An 18,290-nucleotide genomic window follows, 5' to 3' on the forward strand; every position below is an offset into this window, starting at 1 on the left:
TGCCACAGCCTTCTTTTCCAGTGTATCATTTTCGTTTGTAAGAATGAAAAGTCACCCTGGTTGTGTAGTTACATGAACATTTAACTAAGTTTCCTCTTAAAACCTGGTTACAAATCATTTCATACATGCACACAAGCAGAGGCCAGCCAGTTAAAAAAAAAAAAAAAAAAAACAGTCGAGGGATGCATATCCTTAGTCGAAGTATTGAGGTTGATCTGAGTGTATGTAGGTCTAAAGAGAAGGCTGAAATTGATGGATCCTGAGCTGAATTTACTCCATATTGCTCCTCTCTATCTCTAACTCCATCCTTTTTTCCCCCACTCTATTCATCCTTCCCCACCAGTCCCCCCTGTGCTGCCCAGCCCTCTGCACTTTGTTTACGGGACGATGTTTGCCAAGCTAATGTTCACACTTTTTTGTTGGGAGCCAGCAAGTGAGCAAGGGGGAGAGAGAGTGAGAGTTGTTCACTGAGAGAGGGGGAGAGGGAAAGAGGGAGCGTAAGAGTGTGAAAGATAGGCAGGCAGTTGCAGGCGCTGGAAGTCAGTGAGAATGAGTGACCTGCTCGATGAAAATTATTCAGATTTTATGAATGGAGTGTGCCGAACTATCTTTTCCTGCTCCTTTTTGCGGACATTTGAATTTGTTGGTCCTGCATTCATCTGTCTTGTCTGAAAGTCAAAAGTCCTTTGCGCAGCCATATGATTAGGTGCTAAGGTGCTAAACTGGAAGTCGTCACCCTGCTGCACCTGTAGCCACGAGTGCAGACGGGGAGGTGAGAACGACGAAGGGTCTGGCCCGGTTCTGCTTCACCGTCGCCTGGATGGGTGTTTTGGTGTGCTGCGACTGCTGCTTCTATAGGTAGTTAAGCAAGTGTATTTTTCTTGTCTGTGGTTAAATTTCTTGGATTAGAGTTCCCTTTTCATTCAATCTTTGAATTATAAGATTTTCTATATATCTGATTACCTTGCCCTCCTTCCATTCACCGTTATTGGGCTGCGGTTTGGAGGAGACATTTGAGGTCAGTGCTGCTGTAGCAAGCAGACATTCTCATGGCGCCCGATCTAGGCTATCATGACATGTACATGAGGGAGGGAGGTTTGTGATGCGAGCAGTGCACACCGTTTGCCTGCTTTAGCTAACCACAGGATATTAAAACACCACTCTGTGTTATTTGGGGGACTTTTGTAAGCAAAAACTAGTTTTCTAGTTACTTGCTGGGGCTTGGCGTACTTTGCCTTTCTTTGTGACTCTTGGCTGGGTACCAGTGTTTGTTTGGACACAGTGTTCCTTCACAAGGAAGCATGGATGTGTTTCCTCTTTCCCTGTTTGTTGTTTGTGAAGCATAGAACTCATCATACTTTGCTCTGTCTTTCCCCTCTCATCCTTTTGACCGTAGCTTGAAAGATCCTTTGAAAAACTTTTCGCCACTGCCATTTTGTGGTGACCGTAGCCCTGCCACGATAACCGCGATATCGACTTATTTGATAAATAAAATGGACATGATGATTTTTCTGGACTGAGAAATTAGAATTGTTGGGGTGGCCCTTTGTGTAGTTGTGAGCCGGCAGAGTTGGACAGCTGTGTCATTAGCCGCTCGTGGGCTCATGAAATGTCGGTGGACTGGTACACTATTGGTGATGTTTGCTCCATTCAACAGTCCACACTCCACAACCTTGCTCCGTATTTAGTGTGTAGATTCACACAACAAAAACAAGAGAAAGCTGACTGCAAACTACCTAGTTAACCTAAATAGCTCACTCTCTTGTGGTGATGTTGCATCAAATCTTCACACCAAATTGTCTGTGTTATTCCCCAATAAACCCAAATGCGGAAATGTTAACTCTTTACTAACCATAACCTCAGTGGCACACATTAATCAGCCAGTAGTTGATGACAGCGAATGGTAAAATATATATGATTGCCACTTGAAAGATTTGTTTTCACCAGACCAATCAGATAGTAGCTGGGTTTACCTGGAGTTTCTTTTTGTACTTGATTTAAAATCATTTTGATTAAAGGTTAACGTTTTTACATTTGAGATTTATTCTGATCGTGTCTATACATGACATGCACGACATTTGTTCAAAACAGCCGTATGACATGCAAACTGTTGTGAATGTGTTCCTTATTATTTGTGGGGGTTCCTTACACCCCTGTGAATAACGAACATCCGTGAATAATGGATACAGTATTAATACACCTTACTTACACTGTCAGCATTCATGCAGCACGCGTTTTAGCATGTATGTAAGATAGCATGTGATGGCGCTCACAGTAAGTAATAATTGCATTTTACATCTGTAAGCAGAATATGGAAGTAAATATATGGCACCAGGATTTGAATTTGAAATGTAAAATGGTCACATTTTCAACACTTGTATTTCAGTGTAACTTTTCAATGTTAACAATACAACTGGCTACAATTCGCTGTCTGAAATTCAACCAGCTACAATTCGCTGTCTGAAATTCAACGTCTGTGCCACCAGGCAGGGTTACTTCAGGTCAGAACCGAACACCCAGCCAATCACAGTTATGCTTTCTTAGTCACATGACATCACATACTAAGAAAGCGTAAATTTAAAAAGGTTAAAAAAAAACTTGCAGACAAAAAATACGGGAATATCTAGGGCTGCAAACGGAGAACCGTGAATGGGCAAGGCCTCACTGTATAAAGATGGTGGGCTGTCACCTATTCAGCACAGAGGTTGCGATTGTTTTAATAGGTTTATCCATCCATTTTCTTAGCCACTTATCTTCACAGGGGTTACGGGAGTGCTGGAGCCTATCCCAGCTATCATCGGGCAGGAGGCGGGATACACCCTGAACTGGTAGCCAGTCATTTGCAGGGCACATTTAGAGTCAGACTCACAATCATACATGAGGGAAATTTAGGGTCTCTCTCCAAGTAATGCATATTTTCGCGATGTGGGAGGAAACCGGAGTGCCCAGAAAAACAAACGCAGGTACCGAGAGAACATGCAAACTCCACACAGGAGTCGAGACGAAGCATGCACAGACAGAGTTTATTCCGGCTCGATTCAAGCAAAGTGAGTATTCCAACCCTGTAAAAACGAGTAAAATTCCATTCTGATTCGGTCTGTTTATTATGATTGAGACATTTATCCAGAGCACTTTTCTTCAGATTGGGCTTCTAAACCGATTATAAATTAATTAGAAGGCTTCATGTAAACCAGGCTTGTCTTGCACCTCTTTATTTCAGACCCAAGGGGATCCATATCATAGAGTATGGAACAGTTATTTAATTGAGAAAATTATCCTAATAATAACAGCAGTAATAACAATACTGTTTTCAAAGGAATGGAATAATTATTTTTTTATTTTATTTTTTTCATGAATTTCTGAGGCATTAAAAAAACGTTTTATCGTCATAGTTTTGGTGAAAATATATTCGATTTTCATGCCACTTATCCTCACAATTATCTTTTTTTTGTGATTGGCCTAGGTTACAATCTTAGTTTGTTTTTCAAACAGAGCTGCATGCTGGTACTCTCAGAGGGGACAACTGGGTTAACTTCTTTGGGGATACGATTTAGGCTGCTTTTTGGCAATCTTCACATCTGGTTCCCTTCTCTTGTGGTTGTGGTGTGAGCCAGTCTCAGGCTGAAACTGCTGTAAAAAGAAAAGAAAAAGGAGAAAAGGTATAAATATAATGCGCTAGTTCTCTTGAGTTTTTTTTTTTTTTTGATGATGGTGAAATTGTAGCACACAGTTCAGATCAGATTAACCATTACAGCTTTATGTATATTGCAACTCTTCGGGGAAGTAATAATAGTTGTGTTTGTCCATATGCTTTATACTGTAACCCCTAATGAAAGAAACATACACAAAAGTCTAGTACAGGGAGGGTTTGTTCCCCATGTGTGTTCTCTCTACTTCATGATGATGGTGAGGGAGGAACCTGAGCTGTGTATTGTCTCTTTGCCACCTTAAGTCAAAATCCGCTGTCGTCTGTTTTCAGCATTTTCGGCTCCCTGTTCCACCTCCATTAGCCAGTCAAATAGTGTTGCCGTGACCTTATTTGGCATAATTTGTTTTACTGATGCACACCTGCCAAAATGAGGCTGGGTCCTCATTGACCTCAGCACAGTGCAGACTTCTGTCGACCTGCCTCTGGTGTTTGAGTGTTCAATGGTGCCATTGTGTGGTCTGCAAACTGCCCGCCAGCACCCCGTCAAACTACCATCTGTCATAGTGTGATAGTTTAAAAAAAAAAAAAACACACACTTTTGCTTAATTTTTAACCTCTGTTTGGGATTTCGGACTGAATAGGACTAAGACACACTACTAACTGCTGGGACAATACATTCAACAGCTGGCTGAACATTTCCTCTCAAGTTCACTTAGACGTTCTACATTTACCTCAAATAAAATCCAGTTCTGCTTACCAAGAAAGTTTTGTCCTGTAAAACTTGTTCAGGCTTACATTTCCACTGCAGGATGTGTAGGTGGCAAAAGTTGTCAGATCCTTAAATAGTGTGTCATTGTAGTACTGGTAGTGTAACGTAGAGATTCCCAACCTTTATTCAGCCAAGGTACATACTTTACATTTGAAAAATGTCACAAAAAGGGGATACACCAGTGAATTACCAACTTTCTGCCATCAAATAGAAGAGCATTTATTTGTGGACTGTCTTTATATGCCATGAATTGTTGAGCAAACATACATTTTTGTAAATTAGTAATATTTTGATCAATTAAGTGAAATTTGACAATTTGTCACGACACACTAATGTGCCACAGCACACTGTTTGCAAATCAGTGGTGTAATGCAACAGACAGCATGGTCGTGTACCACACGCTAACATTGTCTGTCAATTCTCTATTTTTGTTGCTGTTGTGTTTTTTCTAATGGGATAATTTGGCCTTCTTCAGATTCTGTTCCACACGAATGGTCAACACACTACTGTTTATGTAATCTTACCTTAATGCACCACTGTGATTAGTACCCCACCAAAGGTTGCTCAATAGTATGGTAAAGTGCTTAATGCAGCTTTTTTGTAAAGGATACTTTACAACTTTTGAGTATTGCATTTTACAGGGATTAGCATCACAAATAGTCAGTTGATTGATTCTCAGTTATTTTGTCAATTGAGGGCAGTTTTCTTGGTGTTACATTTACCAGCAAGCCTTTTTTTTTTGCCTTCATCTGTGGCTGCTGTGCTAAACAGTAAAGTAATGCAATACACTTAACGCAAATGGAACTGCATTATGTAGTGGCATACATTAAGGTCTGTCCCTGCTCATGAAATGTCCTCTACTTTCAAGCATTGTCTTATCACTGCAGAGTGCTGACCTCACACAAGGACAGTTGCATAACACTTTCGTAGCATTTGCTTGCATTTACCCGCAGCTCCATCTGGCTGAGAAGCAGAAACTGATGACCTTGCACTGACCTCAATTCTCCTTTTAGTTACACACAATGTACTGTATTTTTCACTCAGCTTGGGTACAATGAAAGGGAATGGATGTGTTATATGTATGAATGGCTTGTGGTTGTAAAATAAAGGTTCTATCTGTGCTTACCAGACATGCATGTGTCCTGTAGGCATGAAAGAAACAGTAAAATTTCAGGTGAAGTGGGTGTTAGAATTGCTTCAGCATGCAGCCCACAGTCTCTGCTCCCCTCTCAAAACAAGAAGGCCATTTCAAGGGAGACAGGAAGTGTTTAGGCGCCTCACTTTGTGTTTATTGAGGTTGCCCCAGGAGAGAGTGAAAGGAAAGGGTGGGCTTGTGCAGCCAAACAGACTGGAAAAGGTGGTGTTCAGTAGGTGTGTCTGCCTCAAATTTTCTCTCACGGCAGTGTAATTTTCCTCTGTGCTGCAGTGCCTTTGGCAGCAATGACACCCTCATTCGTTTTCACAATCTTCTTCTTTTTTTTTTTTTACGGTTACTTGATAAACTGAAGAGGACAATGACAAATAAAGATGACACATTTCAACATCCCAATTGGATCTTTGGCACTTTTAGGTAAATACTGTAAGCAACAAACAGTACTTCCTTGTGATCATATGATATACAGTGATCTTTAGAGTAGTTGTGATGCTGCTGCATTGGGGCGAACAAATGCTCTGCAATGCTGACACAAGAATGTTTAATTTGCCGTTTTTTTTTAATGGCTAATGTAATTCCAAGCAGAACAGACACTATGGACGTGGACACTCACTACATTTAGAATGGCATGAACAAACCTGTTGTCCGACATAATAATTCTCCCTCTTTGTTTCAGCATGCCATAATGTGATGGTGAGGAATTTCAAACTGCCACTGGGTGATTATCTACAGATTTTCGAGAAAAGACAGTTGAGTAACAGTGTCTAGCTACATATTGTTCAACTGGATAATTTACTACTTTATTTACTCACCATATCAGCAGCTATTAGCTAATGCTGGTTTTATAATTTTCATTAAATACACTACATTTATGTAATGTATGAATAATTACTCTCTGTCAATTCAATGTGTAACCAAGTTCTTTGAGAACCTACACACACAAAAGGGAACATTAAGAGATGATCACCTTGGAAAAGAACAATAGATTGATTCAAAATGTATGTCAAATCTTAACAACTAATAGACATTGCAGTGGGGCAGGGGTTCTCATCACTACATATGCTGATTCAAGGAGATACTGATTTGACCTTTCTGTTGTCTCGCTTGTATGCATCACTCTGTGTCTTTATATTCCTTTTGTATATATAGTTCTTGGGTCCATTGTGTGAGTCATGTTCTCGAGTTTCCTCAATAACAGCAGAAATGAAGGCATTTGGAGCTTTCAGTCATAACTATCCTGAGCAGAAAAAAAAAGGTTTGTACTAGGGTTTATACGATCACCGATCAGTGAGTTTTAAAAATATGAATAAATAACAGATCACCAATCCAGTCTCAATATGGAACAATATTTCTATTTAAATGAATTGTTCATTTGCTGTGTATATTTCTGTACTGTATACTGAGTATCTTGAAAATATTCTCTTGTCAGGTCATGTAGTCTATTTAGGTCAAAGCGACATTACATGACAAAAAAATGGGTGCTAACATAATGTAATTAAATTACTTTATTGTAATTAAATTACTTTACACACATTGCAACTTTAGATAATGATTTGACAGAACTCTGGCATGTTTATGTACAACTGTTTGTGTTAGCATTAGCTTGCTAGGTCGCATAATGTTTATTTGCGTGCTGGCGAGTTGTATCGTATTAAAAGTATGTGAACATACTTCAAGCAATTTATGAATGAACGTCTTCTGCAAAGCACTGATGACCACATTCACCACATTTGTCCTCATTTTATTTTAGATGACCAATACAGTACAGTACAGAGGCGATTAATTAATTGTTGTTGATCAGTGACGTCATTGTCTTTTTAAAAGCCAGCAGCCAATTGGATCAGCGAAATATGACATTGGAGCTGATGATCATAAAATAGTAATTGGACGATATCAACGAGGCTGATCAGATCAATGTAGTCTTGTTTTTACCTAGGATTTTTTTTTCTCAAGTTTTGGCACTCCTTTTCTTCTTGTTTTTCCAATACCCAGTCAAACCCCATCTTTCCCATTTCACAGTCATAACTCAAGAACATGCGAAGTTGTTGCTTTGTCTCATCACACAGCCAGTGGTGTTCTTACTCCTCTGCCAAACATGTACACTTGGTTTTCATCCTGATTGAACTCAAGAGACTGATCTGTACTGACAGTATTTCTGACATGCGTTTGTCCTCGTTGCCGGGAACATTTACATTGAATTTGACACTATCCGTTTTAAGTAATGAACACTTACTATTCCTTGGTGATCAAGCCCTTCCATGACAGAACACTTTGTTATAGCCTAAAGATGCCACAGGATGGCAGTCAAAGGACTATTTCTCTCTAAATGAAGCTCCGCAACTCACTTGTAATTGCTGCAAACAAAAAAGATGCCACCAGATGCTGTCAGAGCAATACTGTTATTGTGAATTGTTCAGTAAGTACTTGTGGATAGTATAGATAAAAATCCAACAATAGTACATTTATGAATCCCCAGACAGAGTATAGTTTTATGGTTGAATAAACTTTCATTGCCCTCTTTCAAAGTAGCTTCTTTAAGAATATTAAACTTGTTCTTGAGCCTCACCACACATATACTACTGTTACCAGAGGTTACTTTTGTGTGTGCGTGTGTGTGCGTGTGTAGGTGTGTGCGTGCGTGTGTGTGTGTGTGTGTGTGTGTGTGTGTGTGCCCAATAGCTCAATTTTTCCACCAATTTAGATTTTTGATTGCTAATCTTTTTGGCACCTTATAGTCACATGCCTGCTCTTCACCTTTTTGTCGAAACGTTCTTAGGTGTGACCACTTCCTAGCCCACAAATATTTTCCAGTCTCTGTGAAACCCAGACAATGGTGCAGTTTCCTTTACAGTCAGGAGGTGGTTATATGCAAAACCTTCATTTCTTTACTTTTTTTCACGTGTGTGTCGGGGTGTGTGTGCTAAACTACACTTGCATGCTTCGATGAAAAGACTCTAAAGCAACTTTTTGACTCAAGTTTTCATGTTGCGCATGTCCATTGTTATGATTAAGCAGAGCAACAGATGTGTGATGGGATCTTTGGAGAGAGGCACACTCTGTGACCCTTCATCTGCTCTGGCCAATCCAGTGAAGCCCTTAAGATTACTGTAAAATATGCAGATCACATCTTTACAGAGTACATCGGTGTTCTTCAAAGTTTGTCTCATTAATATTCCATAAGGATCTGAAAAAAGAAACTGTAGTGTGTTCAGACTAAAATCATGTAGCTCTTGATATTATTGATTCTTCAATGCATTGCAATATTTCTGCCCCATTTCAATAATGATTCAGTAAATCCTCTGAATTGATTAACAACCATAACAGAGAGCCACTTTGCATATTTTTTGCATTGTATGGAAGGAAACAACACTCAATCTAACAACAACAAAACACCATCGCTGTTGCCAGATAAAAGCCATTTTATACTCATGCGCTTGCGTGGCCTGCAACTTCCACATTGCATCACGTGACCGATTCGTTACCTCACATGGCCTCTCGACGCGCACACAACAAAAAATGTTGCTACGCATCGAATGCTGTGATGACGTACTCACCGTGCCTCTCTGTTCCACATACTGCCAACCCCTTCTTGATCAATTTTGCACCATAATTCAAAGTATAACATGGTCATCAAAGTTCATTTGGTCTAGAAGATACTCTTCCTTGGAAAGGAAAGTAAAAACGGCTACCAAAAAGGACCAAAAGTATAGCATAGGAAACAGTACATTTTCAAAACTGCGTGCGTGGGTTGCATTCGAGTATAAAGGCAAACTGCGGTATAGCTGCAGTGACATCAGCACGGTCATTGCCCGTGCAAATATAAAGAGACCTAAAGTCTCAGGGGTTGACGAGACCAGAAAAAACACTTCCGCTTCTTAGAAGTAACTCTGCTTTAACTCTGTGACAATTATCTACTTGGCGCGTGCATTTTTTATTTATTAATTATTGCTTATCAACTATTTCGTGCACGAGACTACAATTTTGACTTCCGCATTGGGCGCTGTTTCTAATTAAAGCACTAACTGACAATGACGAGTTCACCAATTAAACGATAGCAGAAAGTCACGCTGTTGAGACGGTTCTACACAGCGGTCATCGAATCAGTTCTGTCTACATCCATCATCTACATCATCTATTTTAGTGCTACCACAAGAAAGGACAAACTCAGACTGGAACGGACAATCAAAACTCCTGAAAACATTGTCGGCACCACTCTATCCACCCCCAAGTAACTGCACGCTTTCAAGAGCAAGCAAAATCCTCTCTGACCCTCCAAATCCTCTCAGACCATCCACATCCTTGTTACCTTCTCTTGGTAGGCACTACCAAACAATTCAAACCAAAACCTGCAGGCTTTCCAACAGTTTGTTCCCTCTTCATAAACAGCTAACTTGCAATTCAACTGCAACAGGGTTCGGGTTGTAAATTTTGCCGGGCCAATTATTACTATGTATTACACTTTACTTGTGCACTCACTGTCGCAGTCTCACCACACTGCACTTCATTTGTTGACCAATACTCTCCTCTCAAACATGAGAAGCATCTGCACTACTTCCAAAATCAATTAAGGAATATCTGCAGTATTTCCACAATACATTCCCTTAAGGGCTACTGACAGAAAAGCATGATTTTTATTATGTTTTAAATGGAAAAAAAAAATTTCAGCCGGAATGTTTTTTCACCACACGTCATGATGGCATATAAGCATGAAAATCCTCTCGTTTTGGAGAAGAAGTAGGAAGTGATGTTTTTTTCAAGAAGCCCGCACTGGTGATTTCGTGTGTTTTATACCTGTTTTACCGGCGCAAAAGTTGCTGTTTTTTCCTGCGTGTTAGCCAACATGCCAACTCGTATTGCTGGATATTGCTTGAACACTCGGAGGATGGACTCACTCTTCACACTTTTCGAAAAGACCCGGTTCGTTGTGAAAAATGGATTCCAAAAGTGCAAAGGACGAGAGATTCTGGGTTCCAAATGACAGGTAGGTGTGTATAGAGCTATTAAAATAAATAATAGTTTGGGGTGGGAATGTAATCCTTCTTTCAGTGAGACACGACAACGATCGCGGCCGGGCCTCGGTTGCACACACAAAGCCTTCTATCGGGCTTCCGGGGCATAAGTATAGAAAACTGAACAGCCAGCGCCTGCCAAATTGTGTGGCGGCCATTTTTGGTTGGGCATTACCGTGAAGGCATCGCCACACTCTTTGCATTAGACTGATAGTTTCCTATCTTTATGGAGCCAGTGCACATATTTTTCTTTTCAAAAATGTCATTGCACATCAACAAACAAAAATCTAAAAAAGTGGATACATTAATTACTCTAAGGCGTTTAAAAAAAAAAAAAAGCTTGTAGTTCCAATTTCCCGACTGACCCTAACATTTTCACATCATGTACTAAATATATCAGGGACATGGTTCTCCATGGCCTGTGATTTATATCTGGTCCACTGATGCACCACAGGTATATCCAAAGATTCCTGGCGTAATCTGTATCGATAGTCTGGTCTTCTACAGATACTTCTACAGATACAGACAAATGGAAATTCTGTACATTTTAGTCACATCCACTGTTTGTGTATTGGTGCAAATTGCATCTGGGACGAAATTACCAGCATTAACATTCCCTTCTGTCCGAGCCCCGTGCCAAAATGCCCTCGCTTCCAAGGTAATGAGCTGCATCAGGGGAGCCTTGCACAGGACGAAACACAGTTTTTTTTTTCAAACCTGTCTGTTTAGCTGTGCCTTATTTTGTAGCAGCATACCTATACATGTGTGCTCCCTTAATCCAGAGTGACCCTTTTTAAAAATGTGGTCCCTTGAAGGGGCCATGAGAAGAGAGCTCTCTTCAACCCCAAGCCCATATGCCTTAAAGTACCATCATGGTCCACCTCACACAAACAGTGTACACTTCCTGTACAAATATGGGCACACGCCCAAACATTTTCTCTACCGCCTCCTCTTTGCTTCCTGACTCTATCCTTGAATCCATGATGATCTTTCGTCACACACGCCAACTGTTGTGCTCCAATGCAAACACTAGCATTTTTCACTGAAGCCCCACCTCCTTTTTACTTGGCAACTATCATTGACGCCATGAACCTCTCCTGAAAACTGTTACATGCTCCCACCCAGAATCTCTACATGAATTGTTGGATAAATCAAACGTGATTTCCTTCCAAACACTTGTCAATATTGCAGTCTTGTTTCAGGTGATAATTTTGACTTTGTATTCGTTCCGATATCTTTTTAGCATTTAACCCCTGTACATGCTAATGTATCCTGCTTTTCTTCCTCACCTGTACAAAAAAAGAGAATCTCTACCTGCTTGTTTGCCCCTCTCAACAGAATTGAGTATGCAGTGTGGCATTTCTTTAAATGCACCATATTTTCATGATTTTAGACGTCTTAAATTCTCTTAACAGACGAGGCGCCGCATGAGACATGACGCCTTACAATGTGGTGCAACTTATGTGCACACTGAGTTCCAACATTTGCAAATTGTGTTGTTAGCATCTATGCAAGCACATGTTTTAGCATGTATGTAAGCTATCATATGATGGTGCTCACAAGGCAGTGAGGATTATTGCATTTCACATCTGTAAGCAGAAGAAACTTACATTGCCCCACACACTGCCTGTGTAGGCAGGTCATTACTGGCGATGTAGACATTCATCTAAGATGACACGATGTGGCGACACCTAACAGGACAAGTCGAAAGGAAAATAAGAAGTACATGTTCACGGTATCCCATTAAAAAAACTAACATTATTACAATACAGTAAACTGAATACCATAAGTATCAAATAATAAAACACAAAATGGACTCAAGTAATTCCACTAAGTGCTGCAAAGCATGCTGGGAGCATGTAAGTAGTGTTTAAAGTGCATGTTATTTATTTTATTATGTTACTTTATTTTTTATGTTACCTTATTTTACCATTTCTCGAGTAATTGTTTCGGTTTATTTGCTAGTTATTCTATTCTGTTTGCTGTGATGTGATCATGTTAGTGTCAATGTAACACCCTGAGTATGTATAACATCGTCAGTAGTGACCTTCCTGCACAGACTGGTGCAATGTAAGTTCCTTCTGCTTGCTGATGTTTAAAAAAAAAAAAAAAAAAAAACACAATTAGTCCTCACTGTCTTTGAGCACTATCATATGGTAGTTTACACACACACTTAAACATGTGCTAACATACATGCTAACAATGTAACAGTATACTTCATTGGACAAGTTACAATTGTGCACATAATTTATGATGTAAATTTTGGAGACAATTTAAGACTTTTAAGTACATTTTATGAATGGAAAAATATGGTACATATACATAGGGAAATTAATAATCCATTATTTGTGGATTTTCGGTATTCGCAGGGGTGTAAGGAATGTCACCCCTGCGAATGACGGGGGAACACTCTACTCCCATTTTAAGTCAGCAGGTGACAGCATTGCTCTCACACCTTAGTTGTCAGTGGCTGTGGATCATTGTAAGAGCAAGGTTGTTCCTCATCATTAATGCCCAGCACTATCCAAGCCATATTTGCTGTGAACTCCTGGAAGTGAAATTTCAAGGTGATGTTTTGCTTCACTTCAGAAATGTTCTAAATATCATCAGCAACTGGGGAATGAAGACTGATCAGCATATTTCAAGTTTGTGTGTGGTAATGTCAGTTCCAAGGTCATTGGGTCTTTCCATGAAAATTATACATTCTTTCCCCTCTCTGAATGATTGAGTTCGAAGAAGCTTTCCATGGGGAACCTTTTCCGTTACAAGAAGTGCATCATCATGCATAACTCATGCCCATTTTTAGTTCCAATTTCAGGCAGAATAATATCCATCCATGTGTTTACTGCTTGTCCTTAGTAAGTTTGTGATTGTGCTGGAACCTATCCCTACTGACATTTTCCAAGATTTTGGTATACGTTGGACTGGTCACCAGTCATTTCCAGATACATGCACAGAACCATTTCTACCAGAAGAGAGAGTAAGTGGGAAGAAACACACACGGGAGACATTCTAACTGATTTTAAAGTGTAATTCTGTTTTGTTTAGAGTAGTGATCTCCCTTTGCGTTTTGGCTTTTCCCTTGTCCTTGTCTTTGGTCATTTTTTGACCCTGCTAGTTTGACCCTGCTGTTCATGCTACCGTTGCCAATAGAGAAAACTTCATTATCACCGTACTTTTACCTGACTGACCTTTAAACACCTGAAAAGCAAGAGAATGCCAGTTTGTATTCAAGAGGTCACCACTTCTCCTCCACTTGACCAATAACTGTGTTTGTTACATGATGGTTTGTGTCTTCATGGATTTAAACCTGACAGATAATTATTGGACTACCCTGGATGGGAACTGGGGAATGCACTGAGACTCTACCCGGTTAAGGAATGTGGAAAGGAATAGTATGTGTCCAAGTCATGCTGAGACAGCTCCCACATTGAGCAACTTTTATAGCTTCTCCACATCTAGGGGCATTCTGTTATGACTCATTTACTGTCTGTTTATCCTCTTCACTCATGTTTATCCTCTTCACTCATGTAGTATAGTTATCAGCTGTTTTCCTTTTCTCACTTCCTTTTTCCGTATGGATTTCAGTTTTCATCCATCTCGACATAATTATTTTCACTCTGTCCTGGTGATATGATAGTGTTTAATCTGTCCGGTAGCCATGGAGATGCTGAGTTATGGACTTGGGTTCATAAGTCTGGTATTTCTCATCTCGTGGTTCCTCATTTTGCTGACTCTCCCTCTTAGTTCATAAACCAAGTCTGACAGGGCCTGTTGTGGTGCTGTGTTATTGAAGCTAATGCCAGTTCTCGAATGTCAAACTATTTGCAATCACTTTATTTGAGTTTTAAGTTGGTTTTGATTTGATTTTTAGTGACTTTTATCTTATGTACTTGTCAAACAAAATTGACCATGTCTCTTACATATAAAGACATTGCTATTAGCCCTCTGTACTCTTTGTCTCTTCTTGAGTCAAGCGAGGCTCTATGATCAAGTTAGCTGAGACACGTCTCAGCATGCAAGCCGTTACCCTGCAGGAATGCAGAGTAAATAAATCCAGGGACAAAAGAATGCACAGGAAAGACAAATGGATGTTGAGGCCTGAAAGGTTGAGAGTAGTGCTTTGATTTATTAAAAGGAAAACTAGAGTGTCAAGCATTGTTTTTAACTAATGCCTCATTATTGCCATTTTGTTTTCTGTAGTGCCTGGAAGAGATGTGCAAATATGTGGTGGTGTGATTATTAGTACAGTGGAACCTCAGATTTTGAAGATAATTTGTTCTTGTGAAGTGTTCAATGTCTGATTTGTTTAATGTCCGATTAAATGAGTTTAATCCATTCCCAACCTCCAAATAGTAAATTCATACTAAAATTCTTATTTGTATAAAACATGTACACCCTGCATTTAAACAATAAAGAATGCATACTCTTAAAGCCACTTAAATGTTTATCATTTACCTCTTTGGTGGTGGTGTGATGGCTTGAGAGGGAACGAGGAAGTGTTACGCCGAAGTAATTCTTTATAAATTGACTGCGTAATTCTCCAGTAGCGTCTCCATTTCTTCTATTATCTATGGCCTTTGCTTTGTAATGATAGTCAGTCCTTGGGCAACACTGGTTGCCTTTTATTACATTTTTACTCTTTAGGATAGTCGAAATAATTGACTTAACCATACGATGCTTGCTAGCAAGAGCCGTAACAAACGCACACCTCATTTCCATACTCAGCGTACTTAGATCTACTTACTGTAGTTTGCTCAACTTTCCTTTTCCTTCACTGCTGGTAGCACCACTGTGTTTCTTTTTGCCAATGACAGAGAAAGTACTGGACAGATAAGAAACAATCTTGAGAAGCACTAGCGAAGATGTGTGTACACGCTATGAGCATGCGCTGGTGTGGTATGAGTGACTGCTTGACTCGAAGTGGGCAGTGGCTCATCTCGACAATGCCCCGTGTGCATTCGTCATCACTTGGCTTGAGTCGGCTACCCAGTCAACATGGGTCTTGCTTTGGCCCCATGTTGGGACAGTGAGAATTGGGTCGATAACAGAGGCATTTTAGAAGCAGGTTTTTTTTTTTTTTTTTTTTTTGTGAACACCGATTTTGTGCAACAACCGAGACGTTCAAACTCTGAGGTTTCACTATAATTTTTAAGGGCTCACATTTTGATTAATCTCCTCAGAGTTGATCTGTAACTATGCTTCATACAAACCACAAATACTCTGTATTCTATTCGAAGTGCAGTATAGTAGAGTAGATTACATTTATTTTACTTCAGAGTGGTAGTTAACAGGAGAATGTTACGTGACACTGCGTCCATTTAGCCTCAGTTATTTTAACATTACAGAATGCTTCCTTTTTAATCACAATATTTATGTTTTGTGAATAAGGTGATTTTCCTTGAATTATCCCACATCAGAAAATGTACTGCTTGTATATTTTTTACTTGGTATTAAAGTCTTGTGACAGGGTTCGCTGGCAAAACTTGTTTTATGCCTTGTTGACCTTTCTGCAGGCCCATAGAAAATCCAGGATCTCTAAAGACTTTCTGTCTGCACTGTTTTCTCTAGCAAAGATCTAGCCTAAACACACTGCACACACCCAGAATGCAGTCTCAAGGGAAACCATGGGGGGAAGCATGTTTGGTTGAAATTAGCTTTTTTTTTCCCCTTATTCTTACAAAGAAGCAATATTTTCATTTGTTTGTTGTTAGTGAGCACGATTTCTGTGAAAGGTGAAACTGTGTTATAGTATTTTCTTTGCATTTTTCAAAAATTTGTTAGTGCAGAAACAAACGGTATATACTATGCATGCCAGACGGCTGATAGACAAGATCACTTTGTATTGAGACCGTCAGAATGTTTATTCTTTTGAGTCTCCCAAAATATATTTTGAGTACTCATTGTTGGAATATGTGTATGTGTGTTTCTTCTTATAAAGCAGTAATGTGATAAATACACACTTTTATGAAGAAGTGCTGTCAATGTCACATCTTAAGCAATACAAAAGAACGCTGTTGTAGGCCAGTATTGTTTTGACAATGAAGTACTTGCACATGCATACACATGATGAACTCTTTCTGTAGACTGCGGTCTTCTACAGAGTGTTGGGAAAGTCAGCATGTACTGATATTCTGTATTAACTGATGTAATAATACAGAACACATTTTTAGTCAATAAAAAATCACACCTATTGATTAAAAATGTGACTTTCCAAATACCCTTTACTTTACTTTTACAGTACATGGATACAATATGTTCTCTCATTTTAAAAACTTAAGGATTATGTTGGATATTGTACTTCTCCAGTGGCGACACAAATTATATTTATATTTTTAATTATACAGTGTTTCTTTTAGTGTATGTGGTTTGCATCTGCTTTAAGCTGAATGGAAAGTTGTTTAAACATCTCCTTGGAGGGATGGCTAATGTAGTTTGTCAATGTTTTGTTAAACTTTGACTTTGTTAAAATAGTTGGCTAGAAATGCTCAGGATGTTTTTGAGTGGCTGGAGATGGCAGCTACTGAGATGTCAGTTTGTCCTTTGGCACATCTTTTGCAGCTAACGGCCTAGGACCAATATGTCTTGTGTTTCCAGTAGGTGGATTGACCACTTTTTTTACCCAACCTGTCGAACCAGCCAGTCATTTCTCCTAGTAGAGAATGGACTGGGCTAGCCAATCGGTGGCTTGCTGCTTTAAATCACTCGTGATCTTTATTCTAAATAAGACATGGCCTCAGCTTTTTAGTTGTTTTTGTCAGTTTTTCTATCCTGTTTCAGTGGATAATCACAAGGTTCTCTCCAAGTTGTGAACATTCCAAGACTGGGTATTAATTTCAACATACCCCTAAACTGTTTTACGTCAGCACTGTAATTATTTGAATTTCTGATTGTTTTGCACTGTGGTATGTGTTCCTTGTACTGTAATATTTTGGGCAGGGTAATTGTTGTTTTGCATTAATTATTTCTTCACTTGAGAATTGAGAACAGTTCTCATTTACAATACAGACTTTATTTGTGTGATACACATTAAGAACTAGAAGGGTGCAATGAATTGGATAAAGAAAACCAACAGAGAATAGTACTAAGTAATAGCAGAAAAGATTAGCCTATTTTAGGACATTAGCCATTTGATCGCCCTCTCAATTCCAAATCTATTCTCTATTCTATATGGCTTTTAGAAACGTTTGACCTGATCAATCAGATATTTCTCATTTTAACCATGTTTAAGATTATTTTTGAGTAATTTAAATGATGCCTTTGGAACTTAAGAGTTCAACTTTCGTATCTTTGAATGTAACCAAGTGTATTTTATATATTTGTGTGTGTGTGTGTGTGTGTGTGTGTTTATGTATATATATATATATATATATATATATATATATATATATATATATATATATATATATATATATATATATATATATACACACACAAACACACCCAAAATTTTTTCAACATCTATTTTTTACATTCCAACAAAACAATTGTAAACTTTGTACTGCATCAAGACTGAGTATTCCTTTTTCTCAGTTCATTCCTGCGTGTACAATTTATTTTGAATTTTCTATATTTTGTTCTCATGTTCAATAATATACTTTTTTCTTTTTGGATTATAGCTTTGCCCTTGTGAAAATTTGTCAATTAGATCTTTGAGCATTTAAAATGTCTCTTCCATTTGTGTGGTTTATATTTTATTTAGTATCATGA

General features: G+C 39.0%; 1 protein-coding gene and 1 long non-coding RNA gene across 3 annotated transcripts in view; one reads left to right on the forward strand and one right to left on the reverse strand.

Moving 5' to 3' along the window:
* mob2a (MOB kinase activator 2a) overlaps positions 1-18,290 on the forward strand; it is an 87,044-nt gene that overhangs the window by 38,759 nt on the left and 29,995 nt on the right. The window lies entirely within an intron of this gene.
* LOC133502323 (uncharacterized) lies at positions 3,362-15,451 on the reverse strand. Its single transcript, XR_009795438.1, has 3 exons — positions 15,328-15,451; positions 12,191-12,271; positions 3,362-3,630 (listed from the first exon to the last, which is right to left on the reverse strand). It is a non-coding gene; the product is annotated as an uncharacterized LOC133502323 (long non-coding RNA).

The sequence above is a fragment of the Syngnathoides biaculeatus genome, chromosome 6 (assembly GCF_019802595.1).
Source record: "Syngnathoides biaculeatus isolate LvHL_M chromosome 6, ASM1980259v1, whole genome shotgun sequence".
Classification (NCBI taxonomy): Eukaryota; Metazoa; Chordata; class Actinopteri; order Syngnathiformes; family Syngnathidae; genus Syngnathoides; species Syngnathoides biaculeatus.